The sequence below is a fragment of the Ascaphus truei genome, chromosome 3, assembly GCF_040206685.1.
Source record: "Ascaphus truei isolate aAscTru1 chromosome 3, aAscTru1.hap1, whole genome shotgun sequence".
In the NCBI taxonomy this organism is placed as follows: domain Eukaryota; kingdom Metazoa; phylum Chordata; class Amphibia; order Anura; family Ascaphidae; genus Ascaphus; species Ascaphus truei.
Genome location: NC_134485.1, coordinates 296,969,630 through 296,981,920, shown reverse-complemented (window position 1 = coordinate 296,981,920; position 12,291 = coordinate 296,969,630).

The following is a 12,291-nucleotide window of genomic DNA, read 5'->3' as shown; positions in this document are numbered from 1 at the left end:
AAACCAGAAAGACACACATACAAAGGAATGGTGTGGGAGAGGTGTAATGTAGATAAGATAAGAAGTTGAAATACTGCAATGAGGTAAATTAGCCTGTGTGTATGCGGGGGCGAGCGAGGGGAGAGCGCTGTATATGCCGAAATGTGATACTGTTACAGTACACACCTATGCGTTTCAACAATGTTCAAATGAGACATACAGCACTGCACATGCATATATAAATATGCAAATTTACAATTACTGCGCGCGCACACACAGACTGTGTACTGACGTACTGTAGGTTGAACTGCTAAAGTATTAGACTTTGAAGACAACAGCTCACGATCACCCCCCTGAGTTTTTAGACGGTATTGCAGTATTTCAGACAGCGCTAATAAAATGCTAATATTACGAGTGCTAAAATACCGGAACATATTACGTAAAAAAAAAAATACTGCATCTGCCCGCGGTTATCAGAGTTGCGCCGATACGGCCGCATTAGGATAAAGGCGGCCACCACTGTATTCTATTTCTTTACTTTATAAACCCTTCAGACTAAGTACTAAGAAAATGTTTAAACTGCACAATAGGAATCTAGCTTCCTCACTGAGAAATATTGTTTACTTTGCATCCTGGATATGTATTTTCCAATCTGATTCATACTCATACACCTTGATATTTATGTAACAAATAAATCAACAACAATTCACATTGGCACAGTAGTAGAAATAAGTACTGTAATCATATCTACAGTATACTGATATTTTTGTCCAAGTATGTTATTATAATAACTTGTGCTGTTTATTTACAATACTTAATGCTTTGTACATTGACAAAGCATATGATATCACATTATTTGATCTCAAATCTTCATTTTTACAAACAAAATGTTAATGACAATTATAAAAAGCATAAATTTAAGGGATACTGATGATTAATGTAGGAATTGATTACAAAAAAGAACTAGGGCTCTGAACTATCCTGTAAATCGAAAACCTTTGTTTAACTAATCTGGAAATTAGACAGTATAGAAATTGATTCCCATGGTGCAGCAAAGGGATAGATAATAAAATAGCCCTTATGTTCCGATTAAAAGAAAAAAAGAAAAGAAGCGCAGACAGTGGGGGTTGTGATTAAACTAAGGTACTTTAATATAAGAACTTGTCCCAAGAAAACATACTCTGGGACAACAATGGTATCAATAGTGAATGGAAATAAAACAAATTATATATATATATATATAATGCTGGTTGAAAAGATATGCAGTAACACTTGGTCAGTTTACAGGAGATTGAAAACGGGAATTGCCCGATATAAAGGTCTTAGTCCTGTAGGTAGTGCACTGCCCGGGCAGGTATTGGTGAAGAGGGGTACCCCAGGGTTGAGACAATGTAGGAAAAGCTCACCCTTTGAATCTTGCAGATCCTTGATGGTCCTGTCTTCCCTCAGATCACAAAATAAATGCTCCGGTGCACGCAGCTTGAATGTGCTGCACCTCGCGATACCACGCAGCCCTCCGGGTGTCCAGGTCTGATGTCACTTCCGGCTGTGACGCACAGACCCTTCCCGGTAGTCTCTGGGCTCCGTCTTTCAGCGCTACTTCTCCTGATGGTTGAAAATGACCATGCGGACAGCGCGGCGAGTAGTGTTAAATGCTCCTCTCAAACGCACACAATGGCAAGCAAACACTCTATTTGCTCCTCCTCCTACGCGTTTCACCAAAAGGCTTCGTCAGGGATAAAGTTACACCATGCTCCTTCATAATTTATAGCTCAGTTGATTGAAATCATTTAGATGTCCAATTAATGGCTCATTGAACTTAAATTCATATAGGTACCACTATTGGTACAGAAGGGTGCAAACAGTATATATGGCTGGTTCATGTCACAACAAAAAACAAAAGGAACACACACAAAGTTTATACAAAGTACTTAAAAAACTTAAAAAACTTATAAGTGCATGTTGATATATTTAAAATAGACATTTGGATTAGATTGATATTAAGATTGATATTTTAACAGTTAATAATACAATAAAATGAACTGAATACATTCCTTAATAATTTAAATAATGGTGGTCACTGTTAGACACCAACATTCAATGGTAAATAAATTTTGGTTTCTCTGATATTATACATTTTCCATTATATATATTTATTAGTTCTCAGTGTTCAGATTTATATATAAGCTGGATTGTTACGACACATTGAAAGTTCAAAATAAATAGACAGAGAAATAATACATAAGGTATATTGCTACATAGATTAAATGAAATAAATCATTCTGGAACAGTTATTTATATAATCTATTATTCTTAAAAATACATAACTTAAGGTTCATACTAAAAAAAAAAAAAAAAAAAAAAAAAAAAAAATTCTATAAGATAATTAATTTATGTTTAAAAATATACATTTGATATAAATTTGTTTAAAAATAAAATAAACAATAAAACAAAATATAAAAGTGATGTCAGCTCTGTTGTTTTTCACCTCCATTATTTCTATTCTTATTACTAATTTATTATTTTTATTATTATCTATATTTTCAATTTTTAATCTTATTTTTAATCTTTGAGCTTTCTTGTCATATAAAGGCTGTGATTGACAGACATCAAACTAGTGAAAGGCTAAAAGATCCAGTTCTTCGTTCAGACCTACTGGACTCATCGTTTGTAATTTAAATATTCAGAAAATAGGAACAGCAATGGGGACAAAATTTGCCCCCAGTTTTGCTAATCTTTTTATGGGCAAATGGGAGATAGAGAACATCTGGCAGAACAATCCTTTTTTTAACAACATCTATTTTTATAAACGATTCATAGATGACCTTTTAATAATATGGAAGGGCACCCAAGAAGAACTTTTAGGATTTTTTAATTATTTAAATAAGAATGAATTGAATTTAACATTTACACATGAGCATCATCCAGTCACCATTAATTTTTTAGATTTAATTTTATTTAGCGAAGGGGACAAAATTTTAACTAAAACATTTTTTAAACAAGTAGATGCCAATAGTTATCTAGAGCGGACAAGCAATCATTCAAAAGCTTGGATCAACAACATACCCTATGGGCAATTTTTAAGAATTTTTAGAAATTGCTCAAAAGACTCAGATTTTATTGAACAATCAGAAGTACTTTTCCAAAAAATTTTAGCAAAAGGGTATAGCAAAGACAAACTAGATGCAGCACTTTTAAAGGTGAAGGGGCAAAACAGATTGAGCTTAATACAAGAAAATAAAACAACAGAGCTGACATCACTTTTATATTTTGTTTTATTGTTTATTTTATTTTTAAACAAATTTATATCAAATGTATATTTTTAAACATAAATTAATTATCTTATAGAATTTTTTTTTTTTTTTTTTTTTTTTTTTTTTTTTTAGTATGAACCTTAAGTTATGTATTTTTAAGAATAATAGATTATATAAATAACTGTTCCAGAATGATTTATTTCATTTAATCTATGTAGCAATATACCTTATGTATTATTTCTCTGTCTATTTATTTTGAACTTTCAATGTGTCGTAACAATCCAGCTTATATATAAATCTGAATACTGAGAACTAACAAATATATATAATGGAAAATGTATAATATCAGAGAAACCAAAATTTATTTACCATTGAATGTTGGTGTCTAACAGTGACCACCATTATTTAAATTATTAAGGAATGTATTCAGTTCATTTTATTGTATTATTAACTGTTAAAATATCAATCTTAATATCAATCTAATCCAAATGTCTATTTTAAATATATCAACATGCACTTATAAGTTTTTTAAGTTTTTTAAGTACTTTGTATAAACTTTGTGTGTGTTCCTTTTGTTTTTTGTTGTGACATGAACCAGCCATATATACTGTTTGCACCCTTCTGTACCAATAGTGGTACCTATATGAATTTAAGTTCAAAATCAATGAGCCATTAATTGGACATCTAAATGATTTCAATCAACTGAGCTATAAATTATGAAGGAGCATGGTGTAACTTTATCCCTGACGAAGCCTTTTGGTGAAACGCGTAGGAGGAGGAGCAAATAGAGTGTTTGCTTGCCATTGTGTGCGTTTGAGAGGAGCATTTAACACTACTCGCCGCGCTGTCCGCATGGTCATTTTCAACCATCAGGAGAAGTAGCGCTGAAAGACGGAGCCCAGAGACTACCGGGAAGGGTCTGTGCGTCACAGCCGGAAGTGACATCAGACCTGGACACCCGGAGGGCTGCGTGGTATCGCGAGGTGCAGCACATTCAAGCTGCGTGCACCGGAGCATTTATTTTGTGATCTGAGGGAAGACAGGACCATCAAGGATCTGCAAGATTCAAAGGGTGAGCTTTTCCTACATTGTCTCAACCCTGGGGTACCCCTCTTCACCAATACCTGCCCGGGCAGTGCACTACCTACAGGACTAAGACCTTTATATCGGGCAATTCCCGTTTTCAATCTCCTGTAAACTGACCAAGTGTTACTGCATATCTTTTCAACCAGCATTATATATATATATATATATAATTTGTTTTATTTCCATTCACTATTGATACCATTGTTGTCCCAGAGTATGTTTTCTTGGGACAAGTTCTTATATTAAAGTACCTTAGTTTAATCACAACCCCCACTGTCTGCGCTTCTTTTCTTTTTTTCTTTTTGTTGTAACGGTCATATTAGGGACGGGGGGTTCCCTATTATCAGAAGCTGCACTCACCACTGGGTTGTGATTATTTTACTTTGATTATTATATCTTCATCTATTTTCCACCTTCAATATTAGCAAACACTCACTTGCACCGGACTGGTTCATGTCACATGACCTTTTTTTTTTTTTTTTTTTTTTTTTCCTGTTCCATTGCCCATATTCAAACCTAAAACCCATTCGGCGCTTTTACACTTTTTTGTTTTTTCTTATGTTCCGATTACCTTTCTTCCAATACAGAAAGTGATTATAGTATAACTAATAATAACAGATTTGCAATAACTTCTCCCAAGTTCATGAACTTGGAGAATGTTGGGCATTGGAGCTGGTCAAAAAGTTGAGAAGATATAAAGGTTCATTAAAAACCAACAACAACGAGAGGCGCATGCGTGAGGTCTAGGTGTATGTAAGCCTAGAGTGTGAGCTCCGCACCCCTCGACGACTAAACAGACACTCACCATCATAAAAACTACCCAAAATCGCTGAATTTACAGATATTACAGTTAGGGAAGAAATCACGATGCCGGCAAAACCAAAAACGGGCCGTACAGCCACGGTACTCACAAAGTATTTCAACAAGCCCGATCCGGCGCGCAAAGATGGAGCGGGAACCACGGCGCAACCTGCAGGATCGGACTCTGAGGAGGACCAACTACCGGAGGAATGCATGACCCCAGGAGACACAGAATCGATCACCCGCAAAGTGATGAGAGAATTCTGCAACGAAATGAAGGCGTATATGCACAATGAACTGGCTGACCTGAGTCGCGATATTAATAGCATTGGCACCAGAGCGGACGAGATTGAGACGAGATTGGACTCCACGATTAAAGCAGTCCGCAAGCAGGATAAAACCTCAGCCAATTTACAGGCACAAATAAACGAACTAGCCTGTAAACAGGAAGATGCAGAAAACAGGGACCGTCGCAATAATATCAGGGTGCGGGGTGTCCCTGAGGAAGTTGCAGACCCCGAGGACTTAATTACAAAATGGCTGACCAGCCTCTTCCCCGATATATCGGAGTCAGAGCTACACTTAGACAGATGCCATAGAGCCCTAAGGTCTAAACCGCAGCCTAATGATCCTCCGAGGGACATTATTGTCCGCCTTCACTACTTCAGTATTAAGGAGGCGGTGTGTCAAATCTCCAGAGCAGCGGGCACGGTAGAGTTTGAGGAAATTAAACTCTTAATATTTCAAGACCTGGCCCCTACTACTCTTGCTAAGCGGAGGTCCCTGCTGCCCATAACCAGGCTGCTACGAGACAAAGGGGTGCGCTACTGCTGGATTTTTCCCTTTGGTCTCATGGTTCTAAAGAATGGTACAGCCTTCACCCTGCGTACCATAGAAGAAAAGGGCCAATTTCTGAAAAAACTGGGCCTACGAGGAGAATCCACTGACCTGGAGGGAGCTGGGGCGTCCACATCCTCTCCTGAGCCGAGCTGGAGCAGAGTGACGAATTCGGCGTGAAAATCCCAAGAAAAGACACTTAATTGATACCAATTTTGGATCAATTAAGGCTTAAAAGGGCAATATCGGTAGACTCGCAAAAAGTTGGAATAAAGTTAGACACTTCAAATTTGCATCATGACATGGCGGCCATCTTGGTACACCCGGCCAAAATTCTAGATACTGGGCAAAGAAGCATGGACACGACACCCAGAGGCGGAAAAGGCTGGCAGAGAGCACATCGAGGGTGCAACGCACCACCCCCCCCTCTTTCGGCTGAGAGACTATCAGGGGATGAAGAGACGGAGCAGAGGCCCTGGACACGCTGGGGCAGCTGCCACTACACATTGTTGATGTCGCCCACATGAGGTCAGGACTAAAGGACACCATCTCCCCCGGCCAGAACTGACATTTGGCCGCTGCGGTTATATGTATATCCCTGTAATAAAAATGTGGGATCGAGGAAGGAAGGGAGATGCGACCGGTCTATTCCCTGTGGACAAAATAATAGAGGCATATATACACATTGGGGACACAGGGGGGGAGCGAGGGATCCTAATGGGGTATAGGGGTACAGGATAGATGAAACGGTACCATAAACCCTAAGACTAGCCATGCAACCCAAAAGGTCAGGTCAGATCAAGACAGTCTACCACATGAGGTATACCTGAGATATCGGCAGATATTTTCATATACATAGTTATATATACGTTCGCAAAGTTAGCCAAATTGGCTCCAAGGTGGTGTTACCAACCTGTTGAAGTTTTGTTAGTAATGTTATTACATATCCAAGAGTGTTCTAAGAGTGTTCTATAGCTTTTCTAGATTAAGCAAAGTCGAGGGAGGTCGGCTCCCATCCCCGGCCCTCGCTATGTTGCCGGAAGAGAATGTCCTGGATAGATGCAGGACATTCAATAAAGTCCTTTGGATTGGAAAGGACCAGGCTAACCCGGTTACCCACGCACCAGACATGGATGTATGGGTCACAAACTTTCATCCAAAGGCAAGAGATCCAACGGGGACTCTGATCCCAAAAAGTTCTCCTAAGTTACTTTACCTTATGTTTTACCCTGTGTTTTCTTCCCCTACCCCTCCCCATCCCGGTTGGCCACGAGACTCGCAATACACCGAAGGACACCCCAGATGCCCACCTACGTGTCGGTGGGAGGAAGAGAAGGTAAAGCACAAGCACCCACACCTCACATTCAAACCTATGGTTAGGACAGTTCAGACAGATAGTTTAGAATGGGATTGATAATCCTATCACATAATGTAAAAGGGCTAAACAGCCCGGGGAAACGTCGAATAGCATTTGCTGACTACCAGCGTAAACAAGCAGATATTGTACTCCTTCAGGAGACTCATTTCAGCGTGACTAGCTCCCCAAAATTCCTAGACAAAAGGTTCCACCAATTCTACCTCTCATCCTCCACTAAGAAAACAAAGGGTGTAGCAATTATATTCCACAATAAATGTCCATTTAAAGCAGAAAAGATAATTAGAGACAAAGATGGCAGATATATAATTTTAATCGGCATCATAAATGGACAGACACTAACAATAGCATCCATATACGTGCCGGGCGACCTGGAACCTAACTTTTTCACATTAGTGTTCAATAAGCTGAGTAAAGTTGCCAAGGGCCCAATAATAGTAGCGGGGGATTTCAATACAACCCTCAACCCTAAACTAGACAGATCGGGCTCCCAACTTCGCTATACTAAAAACACATCCCACACACTTCGCATGGGTCTAAAAGAGAACAGTCTCCTAGATATATGGAGGGAACAACACCCCCACGAAAGAGACTACACTTTTTTTCTCGCACCCTCACTCCTCTTATAGCAGAATCGACTACTTCTTTGTCTCTAGCAGACTGGTTCCGAAGATCTCCCATACTGGGATCCATGATATTTCATGGTCGGATCATGCGCCTATAGAGCTAAGGTGCACCCAGCTAATTTTAGACAGACCTAGGGCAAATTGGAAGCTAGATGAATCCCTTCTAAAAAATCCTGAAACAGCCCAAGCAGTAGCCGAGGAAATAGATCAGTACTTTAAACTAAATAAGGGGTCAGTGAACTCCTGTCTCTCCCTCTGGGAGGCCCACAAGGCAACGTTAAGGGGCGTACTAATCAGTATCGCCTCAAGACGGAAAAAAGAACGAGAGGCCAAAATTAAGCTCTTGCAGTCCAAACTAAAAGACCTCTCGGACATCCATAAACAGTCTAATGACTCCGGCTTACTCAAACCAATTAAAGACTCCAAAATAGAACTCAACTTACTATTGACTTCCCAGGCTGATATCTCACTGAATTGGTAAAGAGGAAATTTTTCGATAAGGCAAAAAAGCCAGATACTATGCTCGCAAACAAATTGAGAAATAGACCCCCTAATTACAGTATACAAGCCATCAGAAGACCCTCGGGTGCCATATCCGGTAACCCTGCCGTAATTGTTGAAGAATTCAAGGCATATTATGAGAAATTATATAATGGGGATAAAACAATACAGAACCAGAATACAGATCGAACCCGCGAATCTCTTCTCGCAAGCTCGAATCTGCCAAGGTTAACAGAAGAGGAGAGAGAGGGGTTGAGTTGTGATTTTTCCATGGAGGAGGTTATCACCGTAATCGACAATTTAAAGCCCTCAAAGGCCCCGGGACCGGACGTTTTTTCAGGCCTGCATTATAAAAAATATAGTAAATCCTTGGCCCCGTATCTGCTCAACATGTTCAATGCAGTGTTGGCAGGAGATCCCTTCCCAGAAAACATGCTCCAAGCGTCAATCTCTATAATTCACAAACCTGGCAAAGACCCACTAGATTGTAAAAGTTACAGGCCCATCTCGCTTATTAATACAGATATAAAAATCTACGCTAAATTGATTGCCAATAGATTAAGTCAGATCCTACCTAGACTGATACACCCAGATCAAGTCGGATTTATTAAAGATAGACAAGCGGGAGACAACATCCGACGAATCATTGATCCGTTAGAAATAGCCAATTCACAAAAAGTACAAATTATGGTGTTAAGTCTAGATGCAGAAAAAGCCTTCGATAGGATCGACTGGGCATACCTAAAGGCTACGCTTGGAGCATTTGGTTTCGAGAATAAATTAATATCCGCTATCATGGCGCTATATGCTGGTCCGACAGCTAAAGTCATACACCAAGGTTTCCCATCGGATTTATTTAAGATTAAGAGTGGGACGAGACAGGGCTGCCCCCTCTCGCCTCTATTCTTTGCCATGTGTATGGAACTGCTAGCAGCCAAAGTTAGAGATAACCCTGACATTTCAGGACTCAAACTAGATGACCAATCACACAAAATAGCGCTATAAGCATGATGACGTCCTAATGGTTCTGTCAAAACCGCTCACCTCTCTCCCTAATCTTTTCAACTTGCTAGAACAGTTCAACAAAATCTCAGGGTTCAAAATTAACCAGTCAGAATCAGAGGCCTTGAACGTCACTATACCAAAAGCAGACGAAAAATTAATTTCCCTAAATTTTAACTTCCGCTGGCAGCACACAGCAATTAAATACCTAGGAGTATTTATCACTGACAATTTTCGATCAATCTATAAAGCAAATTACCCCAAGTTAATCAAAACAATGAAGGAGGATATAAGGCACTGGGCGAAATTCAACATCTCATGGATAGGCAAAATATTTAGTGTAAAAATTAATCTTCTCCCACGCATCTTATACCTGTTCCAAACCCTCCCAGTACCGTTGAACCTGAAAGACATTAGCGAGTTACAAGCCTCCATTTTTAAATTTATATGGGGGGGGGCAAAAAAGCTAGAATTAAAAAGCAGACCCTACTGAAACAACCGATGGAAGGGGGCTTGGCAGTACCTTGCTTGTTATCATATTATCATGCGGCCCAATTATGCCAACTTTCCCAATGGCAGATACACCCAGATTTGAAGAGATGGGTTGCATTGGAGAACAAAGCTTGCTCCCCACTGGAGCTAAGCAACTTATTACGGACCCCAAAAATAGCTAGAAAAAATGCTAAACACCTGCCGCTATCCTCAATGACCAATTCTTTAGCAATCTGGGATGCCACCAAATTTAAATGTGGACTAACAACCAAAAATACTTTGATGACACCTCTCTGGGGAAATCCTCATTTTGCTCCAGGTATGCATAGCGCAAACTTTCAAATTTGGAAACACAATAATATAACAAGATTAAAGGATCTGGAGGATGACAACAAAATCATAACATTTGAACAAATTAGAGAGGATAAAAATATCCCACATACAGAATTTTATAGATACCTCCAGGTCAGAGCCTTCTACAATAACTCTAACCCACACCCACCGTTGACAACATTCGAAAAGCTCTGTCTGAGAAAGACAAATACAAAGGGACTTACATCACAGATGTATAGAGAAGTGGTCGGTTCTAGCGTTAAAGTAACACTCAAACTAGGGTATATGTTAAAATGGGAAGCAAATCTGGGCGAGATGATAGATTCAGATGAATGGACTCAAATAACAACTGCAGCGGCCAAGAGCTCGATTTGTACAACATTAAATGAGAACGCATATAAAGTCCTAATGAGGTGGTATCTTACCCCACTTAGACTATCTAAATTTGTAAAGGGAAGCTCCCCATTGTGCCCCAGACAATGTGGAGAATTCACCGATCTGTTACATATGCTGTGGTCTTGCCCCTGGCTGGTCCTGTTGTGGAGTAAGATCAAGGATTGGCTACAGAGGATCTTGGACCTCGAAATCCCATTTGATCCCGGACTCTTCTTACTTGGCAGAGCCCGACGGAGTATCACAAAAACAGACCTCAAACTAATAGCTCATTTTGCTACAGCTGTGAGGTGCGAGATCGCAGCATTATGGAAACAAAGTGAAATTCCTACAATCCCCAAGATTCGGAACAGAATTTGGTACGTATGCCAGATCGAAAAATTAACGAGTTTAGTTAATGACACTGGCAAAAATTTCCTAAACGTCTGGATGCCTTGGTTGGCCCGGACAGACTTCCCAGGGGTGGAGAGATCCACAATACTGCTTTAATAATTTGTAAATGCGTTCTCTTATGATGCGGTAGTTAACTAAATCCTAGAGGAACATCAGATATTACCTATATACACAAGCAATACACTACTATAGATCTACACCAACAATAGCCGACAAATCCAGGGCCCATGGGTGTTGAACGAGATCGTGCCCCCCCCCATCCTCCCCCTGCCTCCCCTCCTTCCCCCCTCCAATATTTTTTATTATTTAGTATATATTATGAATTATTTGCTGCTTATCTTCATGTTTATACCACCCTGTTAAACTCTGATTAATGTTTACGTACAGCTAAGATGCACATGAGATATTGATATCGCATGACGCAGTTCTGGTTATAAGATGTATCATTGCTGTGTTTTCAAAAATAATAAAAACTACAAGTTAAAAAACAAAAAAAACAACAACAACAAATTTATTTCAAACCCCCCCAAACACGAACTTTGCTGAAAATTGTGAGCAAGAAGTTGGCAAGTATTGAAAAATGTTAGCAAGTATTTAAACATGTCACTAATAATTGTTAAAAAGGGTCAACAAGTATGCTTTTTATCCCCTAAAATATCCTTTGCTTGAAAGTCTTGCTGATTGGCACATTTATTAAAACATTTAAAGAAAATGTCAAGACGCTAACAAGGACATATATTAGCACATTCCAAATAATAAGTAGAGATCGTCAAAATTTCTGCAAAAAAAATAAATTCCGCCGCAGATTTGCTAATTCGTTTTAATCTGCGGATCCATGTCAAGAAGATAGAATGTGTTTTTCTATCACTGAAAATCTGCTGATATTTCAAATCTGCAAATTGATGTATTATGGGAGGATTATATAAATAGGGGTGCAGTCTGAAGTCTAAACAATTCTGTTGTAAACAGGGTTTAGCTGCGGGTTGGTTAGCATGGCTGTTTTTCAAGCCAGGGTCACTAAGGCCAAACACTTCTGCCATTTCATTACTACTTTTGCCATATTTATAGTTCGGTACCACTGATAGTTCCATAGTAACAACAGCAGCACAAAGCCAGGCAAATCAATAACACGGTGTGTAAAAGCAGCATTGAGAGTAAATCGAAATCACTCACTATACATTTTTTCTATCTATAAAATCTCTCATTGTATCTCACACTA